This window comes from Phyllobates terribilis, unplaced genomic scaffold (assembly GCF_046119375.1).
Source record: "Phyllobates terribilis strain yellow unplaced genomic scaffold, ASM4611937v1 Scaffold_170__1_contigs__length_4071412, whole genome shotgun sequence".
NCBI lineage: Eukaryota > Metazoa > Chordata > Amphibia > Anura > Dendrobatidae > Phyllobates > Phyllobates terribilis.
Window position 1 is genome coordinate 2,254,348 of NW_027362930.1, and position 19,179 is coordinate 2,273,526.

Below are 19,179 nucleotides of genomic sequence, written 5' to 3' on the forward strand. Positions count from 1 at the left end.
CCGAGTTCATTGGACATGACCTCGGCTCATCTGGATGCCGTCACAGCGAGACAGTGAGGAGCGCAAGCATGCCTGCGCTTCTCAGTGTCTGCGGGATGACAGACTGGATGGCAGCGTTCTGCTGCGGTCCAGCCAGTCATCTCGATGTAGCAGAGCTGAAGCTGTCGTGGGAACCATGGAAAGGTAAGGATGAGGTTGGTTTATTATTTTTCTTTTATTGCAGGAGATCGTTGGCTTCAGCTGGAATGGGTGTGATGGTAAGTATGGTTTAATTTAGAACAATAAAGAATTGTGTCTTTATTTCAATTAAAGGACTTTATTCTGGGTGTTGTGTTTTTTTTAAATACTTTACTAGAAATTCATGGCGGTCATGTCTAATACTGGCGTGACCCCATGAATTTTGGGCTTGGGGCCAGCTGATAATACCAAGCTGGCCCTAACCCCTTTATTACCCAGTGAGCCACCGCACCAGGGCCCTGGATGAGTTGGGTACAGCGCCAGAAGATGGCGCTTCTATGAACGCGCCATTTTCCGGGGTGGCTGCGGACTGCAATTTGTAGCGGGGGGGGGCCCAGAAAGCTTGGGCCTCCCTGCGCTGCAGATTCCAGCCCCCAGCTGCCTAGTTGTACCTGGCTGGACACAAAAATAGGGCGAAGCCCCACGTACTTTTTTTTTAATTATTTCATGAAATTCATGAAATAATTAAGAAAAAAAGGCCTTCCCTATATTGTTGTGTCCGGCCAGGTACAAATAGGCAGCTGGTGGTTGGGGGCAGCCCGTTCCTGCCTGCTGTACCTGGCTGGACACAAATATTGTGCGAAGCCCCACTTCAATTTTTTTTAATTATTTCATGAAATTCATGAAATAATTAAGAAAAAAAGGGCTTCCCTATATTGTTGTGTCCGGCCAGGTACAAATAGGCAGCTGGTGGATGGGGGCAGCCCGTTCCTGCCTGCTGTACCTGGCTGGACACAAATATAGTGCGAAGCCCCACTTAAATTTTTTTAAATTATTTCAGGAAATTCATGAAATAATTTTAAAAAAATTGACGTGGGGCTTCGCACTATATTTGTGTCCAGCCAGGTACAGCAGGCAGGAACGGGCTGCCCCCAACCACCAGCTGCCTATTTGTACCTGGCCGGACACAACAATATAGGGAAGCCCTTTTTTCTTAATTATTTCATGAAATAATTTAAAGAAAATTGACGTGGGGCTTCGCCCTGTTTTTGTGTCCAGCCAGGTACAACTAGGCAGCTGGGGGCTGGAATCCGCAGCGCAGGGAGGCCCAAGCTTTCTGGGCCACCCCCGCTGCAAATTGCAGTCCGCAGCCACCCCGGAAAATGGCGCGTTCATAGAAGCGCCATCTTCTGGCGCTATACCCAACTCATCCAGGGCCCTGATGCGGTGGCTCACTGGGTAATAAAGGGGTTAGGGCCAGCTTGGCATTATCAGCTGGCCCTAAGCCCGAAATTCATGGGGTCACGCCAATATTAGACATGACCACCATGAATTTCTAGTAAAGAATTTAAAAAAAACACAACACCCAGAAAAAAGTTCTTTAATTGAAATAAACACACAATTCTTTATTGTTCTAAATTAAACCATACTTACCATCACGCCCATTCCAGCTGAAGCCAACGATCTCCTGAAATAAAAGAAAAATAATAAAGCAACATCATCCTTACCTTTCCATGGTTCCCATGACAGCTTCAGCTCTGCTACATCGAGATGACAGGCTGGACCGCAGCAGAACGCTGCCATCCAGTCTGTCATCCCGCAGACACTGAGAAGCGCAGGCTTGCTTGCGCTCCACAGTGTCTCTCTGTGAGGGCATCCAGATGAGCCGAGTTAATGTCCAATGAACTCGGCTCACCTCATGCACGTCACTGACAGCGTGGGAAAATTCTCCTGCACTCAGCGCTTCAGCGTGGGAGAATTCTCACACTGAAGCGCTGAGTGCAGGAGAATTCTCCCACGCTGTCAGTGACGTGCAGGAGGTGAGCTGAGTTCATTGGACATGAGCTCACCTTATGCACGTCACTGACAGCGTGGGAAAATTCTCCTGCACTCAGCGCTTCAGCTTGAGAATTTTCCCACGCTGTCAGTGACGTGCATGAGGTGAGCCGAGTTCATTGGACATGAACTCGGCTCATCTGGATGTCGTCACAGAGAGACGCTGAGCAGCGCAAGCAAGCCTGCGCTTCTCAGTGTCTGCGGGATGAGAGGCTGGATGGCAGCGTTCTGCTGCGGTCCAGCCTGTCATCTCGATGTAGCAGAGCTGAAGCTGTCGTGGGAACCATGGAAAGGTAAGGATGAGGTTGCTTTATTATTTTTCTTTTATTGCAGGAGATCGTTGGCTTCAGCTGGAATGGGCGTGACGGTAAGTATGGTTTAATTTAGAACAATAAAGGACTGTGTCTTTATTTCAATTAAAGGACTTTATTCTGGGTGTTTGTGTTTTTTTTAACTTTGACTATGGGGTTAGTAATGGGGGTGTCTTATAGACGCCTCTCCATTACTAACCTGGGCTTGATGTCAGCTGGCATTATAAGCTGACATCAACCCCAACCCTATTACCCCCTGCCACCGCACCAGGGCAGCGTGGAAGAGCGAGGCTAAGTGCCAGAATTGGCGCATCCTATGAATGCGCCATTTCTGGGGCGGCTGACGGCTGGTGTTTCTAGCCTGGGAGGGGGCCAATATTCATGGCTCCCTTCCTGGGCTATTAATATCAGCCCCCAGCTGTCTGCCTAGCCTTTGCTAGCTATTAAATTAGGGGGGACCCCACGTCATTTTTTTTGGGGGGTCCCCCATTTTAATAGCTAGTAAAGGCTATGTATTCAGCTGGGGGCTGATATTAGTAGCCTGGGAAGCTCCGTGGGTATTACCCCCTTCCCAGGCTTCAAACATCTGCCCCAGCCGTCTGCTTAACCTCCGCTAGAGCCTAAAATTAAGGGGAACCCCACGCCAATTTTTTTAATAATAAATCCTTTATTTTAATACTAAATGACAAGTACAGTAACCAACACTATCACTGTACTTCATATATATGTGACTGACATGTTTCTATCTATCTAATCTATGTGTGAAGCTCTATTCTGTCTGTTATAAATTGTCGGGTACCGCTGCTGAATTGCCGGCCGGCTTTTTTAAAGAGACGGTGCATGAAAACACTATTATTTTTTTTGATAAATCCTTTACGCTAAATGACAAGTACAGTAAGCAGCACTTTCACTGTACTTCGTATATATGTGGCTGACATGTTTCTATCTATCTAATCTATGTGTGAAGCTCTATTCTTTCGGTTCTAAATTGTCGGGTACAGGTGTATGCCGCTGCTGAATTGACGGCTTTTCATGTTTCACTGTTGGCACTGTTCCCATCGATTTGGGCAATCACTGTAATGCCACAACCACCATGGCTGTGGCATTACAGTGAGTGGCAGACAATCCATGCAGGACACGCTTTTGGTGTACGAACAGTTATCGAACATAACCTTGAACAGCCGAATTTTTTGCAAATCGTTCGGGTTCGTCGAACAACTCGAACACCGCCCAAAACAGCTCGAATTTGAGATTGGCGAACAGTTCTAGTCGAACACCGCTCATCTCTAGTCATAATAGGCTCTGAGCCTTTATATACCTGTGCACAGCAGCAGCCACCTTCAGTCTGCTGCTGGACAGCCAGCAGCAGCAGCAGCAGGAGAGGTATGTAATCAGGAGCCCTCCTGCTAAGGGTAGACAGCTGCTCGTTCCACCCCACCCCCCGCCTTAATTGGTTCTCCTCCCTTCCAACGGTGTTGAGGCGGGTGGGAACAGCAGGGGGTGAAGGTGCTGTGTTTAAAGAGGTGGAGTTATGCAGATCTAAAACGCGTGGATTGCAGCAGCAGCAAGCCGAAAAGTGCAGGCATGTAAGGGATCTAGAGGTTGACAACATGTCTTCTTAACGGGAGTCCAGGAGCTCATCTCCACAAATGGACTTTTCAGGATCCTTGGGTGGCTCCGTAGTTTGAAACCAATTCTGGTTATCGCTTCTCGGCCTTTTGGCTAAGATCAAGTGTAGTATCTTTTGAAAAGGCAGTTTTGTCCTTGGGCTGCCCTAGTAAATTGATGCATATTACACACTGGTTTGGTGCACTTGTTAGTACGCCAGGTGGCTCATAGAGTTATCTGATGGAAAACATGGCCCTCCAGGATCGAAGTCACTAGGCTGGGTAAGTGTGAGGGCTTTGGAGCAATGTGCCCCAGGAGTAGGCGCCCTGGTGGGAGTCCAAGCTTACTGGGACTGGGAACCCCAGAAAGACTTGGCTTCGTAGCACGCCGCACCTTTGCCAATCATACTTTCTGAGCAACCCCCCCTATTCCTGGCCTCCGGGCTAGGAAGGGGAATTTTTATAAACCCGGTCGGAGGTCCGGTCAGCTTTGGGCTGAGAAACCAACACAGGCTCCAGCTCCACTAGGGTGGCAGCCTAGATGGAAGCTGGGAGCACGAAAACGGCTCTTCTCCGGCTTCGGCTAGGGAGAGCATCGGAGATCCCTGACCCTCGCTGTGGCCTTCTGGCTCGGAGGGATGGGGATGGTTTATTGGGGACCCTCTCCTCCGGGAAGGGTCCACATGAATCCTCGCCTCGTGCGCTGTTTTGGTGTGACTTCGGTCACATTTTTCAGTGCCTTGGATGCAGCTTCAATCAAAAAATCTGTTCTTATCAGTTTAATATCTGATACGTCCCCTATCTGGGGACCATATATTAAATGGATTTTTAGAACAGGGAGATGGAAAAAGAGCTTGCTCTGTCCACTCCACGCATTGACCTGGTATTGCAGTATCTCCAGGACTGGTGCACCCCTTCTTTAATGCAGTTTCTAAAATCAGAAAGAATTGAATTCAATGTTTTTTGTTCATTTTGCTTGTTTGTCGGATTTTGGGATGGACTCTTTGGCTTTGCTTTTCTTCTCCTCATTGGATTTTTCATGTTCAAAGTTGCAGAAGCCAGATTACAAGCTCATTTTGGTTCAACTTCAGCAACTGTGCATTGCATTGCCATGTAATGTGATGCAATGCTATCTTTCTAGCTCTCCCTTTTTACTTCCTTTTGGATAAACAGACATATTAGGCAAGCATTTTGGAGCTTTCAACTAAATAACTACAGGTGGTGAGATAAGCTGCACAATATAATTGACCTTTCAGTATATTGTTGCACACACACCATCTATTTAGCAAATGCCCTTGTTATCAACAGCAGCCTTTTAAACTCACCTGAGCTAACAGGTATGTGCGCTGGTTACTCTGCTGCGCTTAAAATTTCTTTTTTGGTTTGCTACAATGCCTTTTCTGAAACGTTGTCTCCCTCTGCTGGAACACTGACTTCTTTCATTTAATGCCTGCAGACTATAAAAGAGAACCCAACCCAAAAAGTTTGGTTGATTAGTCTGTGGCATTCTGTTAAACTGTTGCTTATGGCGGTCTCTGTGAGCTTCTCAGCGACATTCAGCCAGCCAGGTATCCTGCCTGCAGTAGATGGAATGTGGCAATGGAACGCTGGCTGCGCGTGTCATAATAGGCTCTGAGCCTTTATATACCTGTGCACAGCAGCAGCCACCTTCAGTCTGCTGCTGGACAGCCAGCAGCAGCAGCAGCAGGAGAGGTATGTAATCAGGAGCCCTCCTGCTAAGGGTAGACAGCTGCTCGTTCCACCCCACTCCCCGCCTTAATTGGTTCTCCTCCCTTCCAACGGTGTTGAGGCGGGTGGGAACAGCAGGGGGTGAAGGTGCTGTGTTTAAAGAGGTGGAGTTATGCAGATCTAAAACGCGTGGATTGCAGCAGCAGCAAGCCGAAAAGTGCAGGCATGTAAGGGATCTAGAGGTTGACAACATGTCTTCTTAACGGGAGTCCAGGAGCTCATCTCCACAAATGGACTTTTCAGGATCCTTGGGTGGCTCCGTAGTTTGAAACCAATTCTGGTTATCGCTTCTCGGCCTTTTGGCTCAGACCTAGTGTTTGGACAAGAGGTTCCTTGTGTACTAGCCCTCGGCCTTCCAGCATCGCCACTTCGGTGGCTTAAGCTGGATGCTGCTATAGGGGGAGAGTGAGGAGGAAACGAGAAGGCGATTCCTGAAGCGACCATGGGTGTCAAGCTTCGCTTTGCTGGGACCGGGGATCCCCGGGTCAAGAATGCTTTCCGTATCGAGGTCTCTGAGGAGAAGAAGGACCATTTCTCGTTGTCATACCTGGTCAACGCCATTTTCTATGAAATCCTGAAGATCCAGAAGTCGGAGATCATCTGTTTGCAGGAGTTCAGAAGGGAGCATAGGTACGTCTTGGTGCTTTCTTCTATGGCGGCTTGCCAAAACCTTTTCAAAACTCTTCAAGTCCTTTCAGAGCACCCTCAGCTGGATGGACTTATCTTCACTGTACTCTACTCTAAGGGGGATATCCCGGTGGTAGTATTCATGCACAACCCCTTTATCTCCCGGGATGATATCACTGCATTCCTGAGAAGACACTGCATTTTTGTGCAATTCTCCCATAAAATCTTAAATGGAGAAGGGCTGTGGACTGGGAAGTATAAATACTTTGTGAGGTTTGGGATAGACCCTCATGGTCCTGGAGGTATTCACTATCCTCCCCTGAACTTTACAATTGGAAGAGACTCTGGATATCTGTTTTTTCCCGAGGCGCCATTGTTCTGCAGGAGATGCAACATGTTCGGGCATATCCAGGATTTCTGCAAGCAATTGCCAAACTGTAGAAAGTGCAACAAGTACGGTCATCTGGCGAAGGATTGTTCCAACCCGGTGGTATGTGATGCCTGCGGGGAGGAAGGACATGTGATTCGGGATTGTAAGGCTAAAGTCAAGCCTAGGTCCTTCTCCGAAGTGACCAAAGGTAAGCCTACTGTCCCTGCTGTTACCCCACAGGTGACTACTGCAGAGATCAATGAGGAGACGGAGCCCCCTGAGGTTGAAGATCTGGTGGGTGAGGCCCAGAACCTGTTGGACCCTCCGGCCCCTGCTGGGCCAGGTATGGAGATCTCCGAGTTGGATGTGGACCTCCCTCATCAGTCCGAAATATGTGGTGAGGGTGACATGGATGTGTCTCTAGCTCGAACCCCTGCATTGTCCTGGGGTGCTACAGACGAAGAGGTGGCCAGGGATGGTGGCCAAGGAGACTTTACTTCTGGGAGGTCTTTTGATGATGATGATACTCCTGAACTGGCCAATAAAAAACCCAGACGAGAGTACTCACCTGCCAGCGGAGGGTGCGACAGTCCTGCAAGTGACCGCATTTACCCGCAGGATGTCTTCTCCCCTGATGCTCCTTACCTTGGCATCCCTGAGAGCATCAACACCTTTGGGGTGCTTTCCCAGTCTGATGATAATGGATGAGTATGGTGTGATCAACATTGAGTCATGTATTTCTTTTCATTAATTAATGTCTTGCCAATCTGGTTGGGATGTAGTGTCCCTAAATGTAAGGCAGATCAGATCTAAAATCAGAAGAACAACTGTTCTGGACTACCTGAAACATTTAGGTGCTGATGTTTTTTGCCTTCAGGAGTGTGGGATTCAGGATGCTCCTTGTGACAAAGACTGGCCTTACGGACAGCATATCTGGTCAGGGTCTAATCATAATAAAAATGATGGGGTGGGGATATTAGTTGGGAATAAAGAAATCTCTATTGATAGTTATATTGTGGTGGAGGTGGGCCGATGTTTAATTGCATTTTTGAGTTATAGAGGGTGGCGGGTCAGAATTATTAATTTATATTGCCCTACAGGGAAGGAAGAGCGGCTTGCTCTTCTTGAAAAATTAAGTTTTTTTCTTCCAGGGAAATCTCCCACTATTTTTGTTGGGGACGTTAATTGTGTCACAGAAGGAAAGTGTGACATAACAGGAAAGAAATTGTCCCATTTAATTTGTGATTTTTCCTTTTTAGATGCAGCAGTTGTTGTTCTTGGCATGCCACCACCGCCGACATACCATGCTGACCGTGGTGAGATTCATTCCAGAATTGATTTAATGTTATTTTCTAAAAATATGGTATGTTTGGATTTTTCTCAACAAAAGGTACCTTTTTCGGACCATGAATGTTTGAGAGGCGTGTTTTGTGCGAATGGTGACCAAGTGTATGGCGGTGGGGTATGGAAGTTGAATACAAGGCTGTTAGAGGATGATGAGGTGATGAATGAGTTTAATGTAAAGTATGAAAGATGGAGAATGCGTAAGAAGGATTTTGTGTGTGTTCTTGACTGGTGGGACTGGGTGAAAGTGCAATTTAAAACTTTCTTCAAAAAGTGGGGCTATAGAAAAGCTGCCAGATATAGGAATAGGTTTAATGACCTTAATAGACGGATTGACTGGTTGAGAAAGTGTGTTGCAAGTGGTTTGGAGATGTCTGATCAACTTACTGAGGCTAAGAATGAATTGAAGCGTGTGTTGGATGAGAAAGGAAAGGAAATTATATATCGTACTAAAATTGAGCACCTGGAGAAAAATGAGAAGTGTACGAGGTTCTTTTTTAAAAAAATGAATGGTAGGAAGACTGATATGAATGAAGTTGTGAATGAAAGTGGAACCAACTGTATGGGTGAGGATGTGCTGAAAGAAGTGAATAGGTTTTATAGCAAGTTGTATGATGAGAAATGGATTGACTCTGGGCTTGTGTCATATGTTCTGAATGGTGTGGAGAAAAAACTTGATTCTGAGGAGCGTGATCTGTTGTGTGAGGATGTAGTTCTGGATGAAGTGAAGAATGTGGTGTGGAGTGCTAAAAAGAGTAAGACTCCTGGGAAAGATGGTATACCTGTAGAGTTGTATGTGAAAGCATGGGAAGTTTTGGGAACAGATTTGACTGAGGTATGTAAGTATATGTGGGTGAATGGTAGGTTGTGTGAATCAATGAAAGAAGGAGTGGTTGTGCTTGTGTATAAAAAGGGTGAGAGGAAACGTTTGGAAAACTGGAGACCAATAACACTGCTGAATTCGGATTATAAGGTCTACAGTAAGTTACTGGCAAATCGTATGCGTGAAGTGATTGGTAGTGTTGTGGAGGAGGACCAAGTATGTGCAGTGCCTGGAAGAAGTATGAGTGATAACTTGTTATTGTTGAGAGATATGATTGGGGATTGCAAGGATAGAAAGCAGAAATGTATGACTTTAGCTATTGATTTTGAGAAGGCGTTTGACAGGGTTTCGCATGTGTTTTTGTTTAAAGTACTGGAAAGAATGGGGTTTCCTAGAGAATTTGTGAATTGTGTAAAATCATTGTATGATTGTGTGTCAAGTGAGTTCTTGGTTAATGGGTGGCTGTGTGACAAAGTGAAGATTAGGTCAGGAGTAAGGCAGGGGTGTCCTATGTCCCCCGTCTTATTTGTATGTGTAATAGAACCATTGTTATGTTTGATTAGACGGGATAAAATGATGAGAGGTTTGTTGGTGCCTGGTAGTGGTGGTAAGCATGTGAAAGTGTTAGGTTATATGGATGATGTTGTGGTTGTGAGTGAAAGTATGGCTTCTTTGAGTAGAATTAAATTGCTTTTGGATTTTTTTGTTGGTGCGTCTGGTTTTAGGGTAAATTGGAATAAATGTAGTTTTAAATGTTTTGGAGATAGTAGTATTCGTATGGATGGTGTAAAGTGTGAAGAGGGTGCAATCAAGATTTTGGGCGTATTATTTAATGATGACTTAAAAGGGAATGAAAGTTGGGAAGAGTGTGGTATGCGGGTTGAACGTAAATTGAATTTTTGGCGAATGAGAGAATTGACTCTGCGTGATAAGGTGTTAATTATCAAAGCAGTGATTCTCCCTATCCTGCTTTATGTGGCGACTGTTTTTCCTTCTCCTTACAGGAAAATTAAGAGAATAGAGAAGTTGGTATTCACATTCCTGTGGTGTAGTAAGATGGAGAAGTTGAAGCGGGAGAGCCTTTTTAAGGCTTGTCAGCATGGTGGGCTGGCCTTTCCCAATATTGAAGTTTTTTTAGGCCTTAATTATATTAAGACTGTGGTTATTTTGCTGGGTAAAGGCAATAAAGGTGCTTTTATGGCTAATTATTCTGCTGGATGGATGTTGTATGGGTTATGCTGGAGGAAGAGAGATGCGAGTGTGCCTGTGGCCTTTAAGTGTCCTGTTTGGTATGAGGTGATTGAGAAATTTGTGAGAAAGCATGATTTGTTGAGTGTGGGAATGAATGATTTTAGAATGACCAAGAATGTGGTGAAAAGAATGAGTGCAAATGAGGTAGAGTGTAATATTGTTGGGCTGAGAGGGAATGAGGTTTCAGATGCATGGAAGAAGTTAGATACGTATGGGATGTCAAACAAACAGAAGGATGTGGTGTGGATGACTTTACATAATATTTTACCTGTGAGAGAAGTGCAGAAGAAAAGAGAGTTGATAAGAACAGATGTGTGTCCGAGAGTGGGATGTGGTGGTTGTGAGACTGTCAGGCATGTTATGTGGGATTGTGAGTACGCGTACAGTGTGTGGAAGTGTGTAGGTGGATTGTGTAAGGGTTTAGCAGGCGTGAATTTTGTGGATTGGCGTGTGGCGATGTTTGGAATTGGTGCGTGTAGTCGGTCTAAAGATAGAATTTTATGGTTGATAATGGCTTGTGTGATGGAGAGTTTGTGGGATGCAAGGAACCTTGGACTTTTCAAAAGGAAATCTTTATCAGTGAATGAATGTGTTAGACTTATTCTTTCAAGACTATACCTGATATGTAAGTTGGACAGCAGAGGCGGTGGTGGCACAGATGCCGAAGGGATTTGGAAATTTAAAAAGTGGCATTACCTTATCAAATACCAGTGATTTTTTTCTTTGTGATTCCTTGAAGTTTCTGCATTTGTGTTACGTAAAGGATGTTCCCTTGTGATTATATTTCGTCTTATACTACTGCTAAATAAATAGAACCATGATGATGAGAAGTTTTAAGTAGCAAATTTTGGAGAAATTCATACTGTTTGCTAAAAAACTAAACTGAATGGTTTAAAAAAAAAAAAAAAAAAAAAAAAAATCTGTTCTTATCAGTTTAATATCTGATACGTCCCCTATCTGGGGACCATATATTAAATGGATTTTTAGAACAGGGAGATGGAAAAAGAGCTTGCTCTGTCCACTCCACGCATTGACCTGGTATTGCAGTATCTCCAGGACCGGTGCACCCCTTCTTTAATGCAGTTTCTAAAATCAGAAAGAATTGAATTCAATGTTTTTTGTTCATTTTGCTTGTTTGTCGGATTTTGGGATGGACTCTTTGGCTTTGCTTTTCTTCTCCTCATTGGATTTTTCATGTTCAAAGTTGCAGAAGCCAGATTACAAGCTCATTTTGGTTCAACTTCAGCAACTGTGCATTGCATTGCCATGTAATGTGATGCAATGCTATCTTTCTAGCTCTCCCTTTTTACTTCCTTTTGGATAAACAGACATATTAGGCAAGCATTTTGGAGCTTTCACCTAAATAACTACAGGTGGTGAGATAAGCTGCACAATATAATTGACCTTTCAGTATATTGTTGCACACACACCATCTATTTAGCAAATGCCCTTGTTATCAACAGCAGCCTTTTAAACTCACCTGAGCTAACAGGTATGTGCGCTGGTTACTCTGCTGCGCTTAAAATTTCTTTTTTGGTTTGCTACAATGCCTTTTCTGAAACGTTGTCTCCCTCTGCTGGAACACTGACTTCTTTCATTTAATGCCTGCAGACTATAAAAGAGAACCCAACCCAAAAAGTTTGGTTGATTAGTCTGTGGCATTCTGTTAAACTGTTGCTTATGGCGGTCTCTGTGAGCTTCTCAGCGACATTCAGCCAGCCAGGTATCCTGCCTGCAGTAGATGGAATGTGGCAATGGAACGCTGGCTGCGCGTGTCATAATAGGCTCTGAGCCTTTATATACCTGTGCACAGCAGCAGCCACCTTCAGTCTGCTGATGGACAGCCAGCAGCAGCAGCAGGAGAGGTATGTAATCAGGAGCCCTCCTGCTAAGGGTAGACAGCTGCTCGTTCCACCCCACCCCCCGCCTTAATTGGTTCTCCTCCCTTCCAACGGTGTTGAGGCGGGTGGGAACAGCAGGGGGTGAAGGTGCTGTGTTTAAAGAGGTGGAGTTATGCAGATCTAAAACGCGTGGATTGCAGCAGCAGCAAGCCGAAAAGTGCAGGCATGTAAGGGATCTAGAGGTTGACAACATGTCTTCTTAACGGGAGTCCAGGAGCTCATCTCCACAAATGGACTTTTCAGGATCCTTGGGTGGCTCCGTAGTTTGAAACCAATTCTGGTTATCGCTTCTCGGCCTTTTGGCTAAGATCAAGTGTAGTATCTGTTCTTATCAGTTTAATATCTGATACGTCCCCTATCTGGGGACCATATATTAAATGGATTTTTAGAACAGGGAGATGGAAAAAGAGCTTGCTCTGTCCACTCCACGCATTGACCTGGTATTGCAGTATCTCCAGGACCGGTGCACCCCTTCTTTAATGCAGTTTCTAAAATCAGAAAGAATTGAATTCAATGTTTTTTGTTCATTTTGCTTGTTTGTCGGATTTTGGGATGGACTCTTTGGCTTTGCTTTTCTTCTCCTCATTGGATTTTTCATGTTCAAAGTTGCAGAAGCCAGATTACAAGCTCATTTTGGTTCAACTTCAGCAACTGTGCATTGCATTGCCATGTAATGTGATGCAATGCTATCTTTCTAGCTCTCCCTTTTTACTTCCTTTTGGATAAACAGACATATTAGGCAAGCATTTTGGAGCTTTCACCTAAATAACTACAGGTGGTGAGATAAGCTGCACAATATAATTGACCTTTCAGTATATTGTTGCACACACACCATCTATTTAGCAAATGCCCTTGTTATCAACAGCAGCCTTTTAAACTCACCTGAGCTAACAGGTATGTGCGCTGGTTACTCTGCTGCGCTTAAAATTTCTTTTTTGGTTTGCTACAATGCCTTTTCTGAAACGTTGTCTCCCTCTGCTGGAACACTGACTTCTTTCATTTAATGCCTGCAGACTATAAAAGAGAACCCAACCCAAAAAGTTTGGTTGATTAGTCTGTGGCATTCTGTTAAACTGTTGCTTATGGCGGTCTCTGTGAGCTTCTCAGCGACATTCAGCCAGCCAGGTATCCTGCCTGCAGTAGATGGAATGTGGCAATGGAACGCTGGCTGCGCGTGTCATAATAGGCTCTGAGCCTTTATATACCTGTGCACAGCAGCAGCCACCTTCAGTCTGCTGCTGGACAGCCAGCAGCAGCAGCAGCAGGAGAGGTATGTAATCAGGAGCCCTCCTGCTAAGGGTAGACAGCTGCTCGTTCCACCCCACCCCCCGCCTTAATTGGTTCTCCTCCCTTCCAACGGTGTTGAGGCGGGTGGGAACAGCAGGGGGTGAAGGTGCTGTGTTTAAAGAGGTGGAGTTATGCAGATCTAAAACGCGTGGATTGCAGCAGCAGCAAGCCGAAAAGTGCAGGCATGTAAGGGATCTAGAGGTTGACAACATGTCTTCTTAACGGGAGTCCAGGAGCTCATCTCCACAAATGGACTTTTCAGGATCTTTGGGTGGCTCCGTAGTTTGAAACCAATTCTGGTTATCGCTTCTCGGCCTTTTGGCTAAGATCAAGTGTAGTATCTGTTCTTATCAGTTTAATATCTGATACGTCCCCTATCTGGGGACCATATATTAAATGGATTTTTAGAACAGGGAGATGGAAAAAGAGCTTGCTCTGTCAACTCCACGCATTGACCTGGTATTGCAGTATCTCCAGGACCGGTGCACCCCTTCTTTAATGCAGTTTCTAAAATCAGAAAGAATTGAATTCAATGTTTTTTGTTCATTTTGCTTGTTTGTCGGATTTTGGGATGGACTCTTTGGCTTTGCTTTTCTTCTCCTCATTGGATTTTTCATGTTCAAAGTTGCAGAAGCCAGATTACAAGCTCATTTTGGTTCAACTTCAGCAACTGTGCATTGCATTGCCATGTAATGTGATGCAATGCTATCTTTCTAGCTCTCCCTTTTTACTTCCTTTTGGATAAACAGACATATTAGGCAAGCATTTTGGAGCTTTCACCTAAATAACTACAGGTGGTGAGATAAGCTGCACAATATAATTGACCTTTCAGTATATTGTTGCACACACACCATCTATTTAGCAAATGCCCTTGTTATCAACAGCAGCCTTTTAAACTCACCTGAGCTAACAGGTATGTGCGCTGGTTACTCTGCTGCGCTTAAAATTTCTTTTTTGGTTTGCTACAATGCCTTTTCTGAAACGTTGTCTCCCTCTGCTGGAACACTGACTTCTTTCATTTAATGCCTGCAGACTATAAAAGAGAACCCAACCCAAAAAGTTTGGTTGATTAGTCTGTGGCATTCTGTTAAACTGTTGCTTATGGCGGTCTCTGTGAGCTTCTCAGCGACATTCAGCCAGCCAGGTATCCTGCCTGCAGTAGATGGAATGTGGCAATGGAACGCTGGCTGCGCGTGTCATAATAGGCTCTGAGCCTTTATATACCTGTGCACAGCAGCAGCCACCTTCAGTCTGCTGCTGGACAGCCAGCAGCAGCAGCAGCAGGAGAGGTATGTAATCAGGAGCCCTCCTGCTAAGGGTAGACAGCTGCTCGTTCCACCCCACCCCCCGCCTTAATTGGTTCTCCTCCCTTCCAACGGTGTTGAGGCGGGTGGGAACAGCAGGGGGTGAAGGTGCTGTGTTTAAAGAGGTGGAGTTATGCAGATCTAAAACGCGTGGATTGCAGCAGCAGCAAGCCGAAAAGTGCAGGCATGTAAGGGATCTAGAGGTTGACAACATGTCTTCTTAACGGGAGTCCAGGAGCTCATCTCCACAAATGGACTTTTCAGGATCCTTGGGTGGCTCCGTAGTTTGAAACCAATTCTGGTTATCGCTTCTCGGCCTTTTGGCTAAGATCAAGTGTAGTATCTGTTCTTATCAGTTTAATATCTGATACGTCCCCTATCTGGGGACCATATATTAAATGGATTTTTAGAACAGGGAGATGGAAAAAGAGCTTGCTCTGTCCACTCCACGCATTGACCTGGTATTGCAGTATCTCCAGGACCGGTGCACCCCTTCTTTAATGCAGTTTCTAAAATCAGAAAGAATTGAATTCAATGTTTTTTGTTCATTTTGCTTGTTTGTCGGATTTTGGGATGGACTCTTTGGCTTTGCTTTTCTTCTCCTCATTGGATTTTTCATGTTCAAAGTTGCAGAAGCCAGATTACAAGCTCATTTTGGTTCAACTTCAGCAACTGTGCATTGCATTGCCATGTAATGTGATGCAATGCTATCTTTCTAGCTCTCCCTTTTTACTTCCTTTTGGATAAGCAGACATATTAGGCAAGCATTTTGGAGCTTTCACCTAAATAACTACAGGTGGTGAGATAAGCTGCACAATATAATTGACCTTTCAGTATATTGTTGCACACACACCATCTATTTAGCAAATGCCCTTGTTATCAACAGCAGCCTTTTAAACTCACCTGAGCTAACAGGTATGTGCGCTGGTTACTCTGCTGCGCTTAAAATTTCTTTTTTGGTTTGCTACAATGCCTTTTCTGAAACGTTGTCTCCCTCTGCTGGAACACTGACTTCTTTCATTTAATGCCTGCAGACTATAAAAGAGAACCCAACCCAAAAAGTTTGGTTGATTAGTCTGTGGCATTCTGTTAAACTGTTGCTTATGGCGGTCTCTGTGAGCTTCTCAGCGACATTCAGCCAGCCAGGTATCCTGCCTGCAGTAGATGGAATGTGGCAATGGAACGCTGGCTGCGCGTGTCATAATAGGCTCTGAGCCTTTATATACCTGTGCACAGCAGCAGCCACCTTCAGTCTGCTGCTGGACAGCCAGCAGCAGCAGCAGCAGGAGAGGTATGTAATCAGGAGCCCTCCTGCTAAGGGTAGACAGCTGCTCGTTCCACCCCACCCCCCGCCTTAATTGGTTCTCCTCCCTTCCAACGGTGTTGAGGCGGGTGGGAACAGCAGGGGGTGAAGGTGCTGTGTTTAAAGAGGTGGAGTTATGCAGATCTAAAACGCGTGGATTGCAGCAGCAGCAAGCCGAAAAGTGCAGGCATGTAAGGGATCTAGAGGTTGACAACATGTCTTCTTAACGGGAGTCCAGGAGCTCATCTCCACAAATGGACTTTTCAGGATCCTTGGGTGGCTCCGTAGTTTGAAACCAATTCTGGTTATCGCTTCTCGGCCTTTTGGCTAAGATCAAGTGTAGTATCTTTTGAAAAGGCAGTTTTGTCCTTGGGCTGCCCTAGTAAATTGATGCATATTACACACTGGTTTGGTGCACTTGTTAGTACGCCAGGTGGCTCATAGAGTTATCTGATGGAAAACATGGCCCTCCAGGATCGAAGTCACTAGGCTGGGTAAGTGTGAGGGCTTTGGAGCAATGTGCCCCAGGAGTAGGCGCCCTGGTGGGAGTCCAAGCTTACTGGGACTGGGAACCCCAGAAAGACTTGGCTTCGTAGCACGCCGCACCTTTGCCAATCATACTTTCTGAGCAACCCCCCCTATTCCTGGCCTCCGGGCTAGGAAGGGGAATTTTTATAAACCCGGTCGGAGGTCCGGTCAGCTTTGGGCTGAGAAACCAACACAGGCTCCAGCTCCACTAGGGTGGCAGCCTAGATGGAAGCTGGGAGCACGAAAACGGCTCTTCTCCGGCTTCGGCTAGGGAGAGCATCGGAGATCCCTGACCCTCGCTGTGGCCTTCTGGCTCGGAGGGATGGGGATGGTTTATTGGGGACCCTCTCCTCCGGGAAGGGTCCACATGAATCCTCGCCTCGTGCGCTGTTTTGGTGTGACTTCGGTCACATTTTTCAGTGCCTTGGATGCAGCTTCAATCAAAAAATCTGTTCTTATCAGTTTAATATCTGATACGTCCCCTATCTGGGGACCATATATTAAATGGATTTTTAGAACAGGGAGATGGAAAAAGAGCTTGCTCTGTCCACTCCACGCATTGACCTGGTATTGCAGTATCTCCAGGACCGGTGCACCCCTTCTTTAATGCAGTTTCTAAAATCAGAAAGAATTGAATTCAATGTTTTTTGTTCATTTTGCTTGTTTGTCGGATTTTGGGATGGACTCTTTGGCTTTGCTTTTCTTCTCCTCATTGGATTTTTCATGTTCAAAGTTGCAGAAGCCAGATTACAAGCTCATTTTGGTTCAACTTCAGCAACTGTGCATTGCATTGCCATGTAATGTGATGCAATGCTATCTTTCTAGCTCTCCCTTTTTACTTCCTTTTGGATAAACAGACATATTAGGCAAGCATTTTGGAGCTTTCACCTAAATAACTACAGGTGGTGAGATAAGCTGCACAATATAATTGACCTTTCAGTATATTGTTGCACACACACCATCTATTTAGCAAATGCCCTTGTTATCAACAGCAGCCTTTTAAACTCACCTGAGCTAACAGGTATGTGCGCTGGTTACTCTGCTGCGCTTAAAATTTCTTTTTTGGTTTGCTACAATGCCTTTTCTGAAACGTTGTCTCCCTCTGCTGGAACACTGACTTCTTTCATTTAATGCCTGCAGACTATAAAAGAGAACCCAACCCAAAAAGTTTGGTTGATTAGTCTGTGGCATTCTGTTAAACTGTTGCTTATGGCGGTCTCTGTGAGCTTCTCAGCGACATTCAGCCAGCCAGGTATCCTGCCTGCAGTAGATGGAATGTGGCAATGGAACGCTGGCTGCGCGTGTCATAATAGGCTCTGAGCCTTTATATACCTGTGCACAGCAGCAGCCACCTTCAGTCTGCTGCTGGACAGCCAGCAGCAGCAGCAGCAGGAGAGGTATGTAATCAGGAGCCCTCCTGCTAAGGGTAGACAGCTGCTCGTTCCACCCCACCCCCCGCCTTAATTGGTTCTCCTCCCTTCCAACGGTGTTGAGGCGGGTGGGAACAGCAGGGGGTGAAGGTGCTGTGTTTAAAGAGGTGGAGTTATGCAGATCTAAAACGCGTGGATTGCAGCAGCAGCAAGCCGAAAAGTGCAGGCATGTAAGGGATCTAGAGGTTGACAACATGTCTTCTTAACGGGAGTCCAGGAGCTCATCTCCACAAATGGACTTTTCAGGATCCTTGGGTGGCTCCGTAGTTTGAAACCAATTCTGGTTATCGCTTCTCGGCCTTTTGGCTAAGATCAAGTGTAGTATCTTTTGAAAAGGCAGTTTTGTCCTTGGGCTGCCCTAGTAAATTGATGCATATTACACACTGGTTTGGTGCACTTGTTAGTACGCCAGGTGGCTCATAGAGTTATCTGATGGAAAACATGGCCCTCCAGGATCGAAGTCACTAGGCTGGGTAAGTGTGAGGGCTTTGGAGCAATGTGCCCCAGGAGTAGGCGCCCTGGTGGGAGTCCAAGCTTACTGGGACTGGGAACCCCAGAAAGACTTGGCTTCGTAGCACGCCGCACCTTTGCCAATCATACTTTCTGAGCAACCCCCCCTATTCCTGGCCTCCGGGCTAGGAAGGGGAATTTTTATAAACCCGGTCGGAGGTCCGGTCAGCTTTGGGCTGAGAAACCAACACAGGCTCCAGCTCCACTAGGGTGGCAGCCTAGATGGAAGCTGGGAGCACGAAAACGGCTCTTCTCCGGCTTCGGCTAGGGAGAGCATCGGAGATCCCTGACCCTCGCTGTGGCCTTCTGGCTCGGAGGGATGGGGATGGTTTATTGGGGACCCTCTCCTCCGGGAAGGGTCCACATGAATCCTCGCCTCGTGCGCTGTTTTGGTGTGACTTCGGTCACATTTTTCAGTGCCTTGGATGCAGCTTCAATCAAAAAATCTGTTCTTATCAGTTTAATATCTGATACGTCCCCTATCTGGGGACCATATATTAAATGGATTTTTAGAACAGGGAGATGGAAAAAGAGCTTGCTCTGTCCACTCCACGCATTGACCTGGTATTGCAGTATCTCCAGGACCGGTGCACCCCTTCTTTAATGCAGTTTCTAAAATCAGAAAGAATTGAATTCAATGTTTTTTGTTCATTTTGCTTGTTTGTCGGATTTTGGGATGGACTCTTTGGCTTTGCTTTTCTTCTCCTCATTGGATTTTTCATGTTCAAAGTTGCAGAAGCCAGATTACAAGCTCATTTTGGTTCAACTTCAGCAACTGTGCATTGCATTGCCATGTAATGTGATGCAATGCTATCTTTCTA

The 19,179-nt window shown here is 45.7% G+C and overlaps 6 non-coding genes and 4 pseudogenes across 6 annotated transcripts; all 10 read left to right on the forward strand.

Annotated features, from left to right (window-relative positions):
- The first annotated feature begins 4,026 nt into the window (after positions 1 to 4,026).
- On the forward strand, positions 4,027 to 4,142 carry LOC141211838 (U2 spliceosomal RNA; annotated as a pseudogene).
- Positions 4,143 to 4,666: 524 nt separating this feature from the next.
- On the forward strand, positions 4,667 to 4,848 carry LOC141211600 (U2 spliceosomal RNA). The gene has a single exon (XR_012281569.1). It is a non-coding gene; the product is annotated as a U2 spliceosomal RNA (small nuclear RNA).
- A 6,106-nt stretch (positions 4,849 to 10,954) lies between these two features.
- LOC141211730 (U2 spliceosomal RNA) lies at positions 10,955 to 11,167 on the forward strand (annotated as a pseudogene).
- Positions 11,168 to 12,279: 1,112 nt separating this feature from the next.
- On the forward strand, positions 12,280 to 12,470 carry LOC141211367 (U2 spliceosomal RNA). Its single transcript, XR_012281343.1, has one exon. It is a non-coding gene; the product is annotated as a U2 spliceosomal RNA (small nuclear RNA).
- A 1,115-nt stretch (positions 12,471 to 13,585) lies between these two features.
- On the forward strand, positions 13,586 to 13,776 carry LOC141211941 (U2 spliceosomal RNA). Its single transcript, XR_012281763.1, has one exon. It is a non-coding gene; the product is annotated as a U2 spliceosomal RNA (small nuclear RNA).
- Positions 13,777 to 14,891: 1,115 nt separating this feature from the next.
- On the forward strand, positions 14,892 to 15,082 carry LOC141211368 (U2 spliceosomal RNA). Its single transcript, XR_012281344.1, has one exon. It is a non-coding gene; the product is annotated as a U2 spliceosomal RNA (small nuclear RNA).
- Positions 15,083 to 16,197: 1,115 nt separating this feature from the next.
- On the forward strand, positions 16,198 to 16,313 carry LOC141211839 (U2 spliceosomal RNA; annotated as a pseudogene).
- Positions 16,314 to 16,837: 524 nt separating this feature from the next.
- Positions 16,838 to 17,019, forward strand: LOC141211591 (U2 spliceosomal RNA). The gene has a single exon (XR_012281560.1). It is a non-coding gene; the product is annotated as a U2 spliceosomal RNA (small nuclear RNA).
- A 1,115-nt stretch (positions 17,020 to 18,134) lies between these two features.
- LOC141211840 (U2 spliceosomal RNA) lies at positions 18,135 to 18,250 on the forward strand (annotated as a pseudogene).
- Positions 18,251 to 18,774: 524 nt separating this feature from the next.
- LOC141211592 (U2 spliceosomal RNA) lies at positions 18,775 to 18,956 on the forward strand. The gene has a single exon (XR_012281561.1). It is a non-coding gene; the product is annotated as a U2 spliceosomal RNA (small nuclear RNA).
- The last annotated feature ends 223 nt before the right edge of the window (positions 18,957 to 19,179 follow it).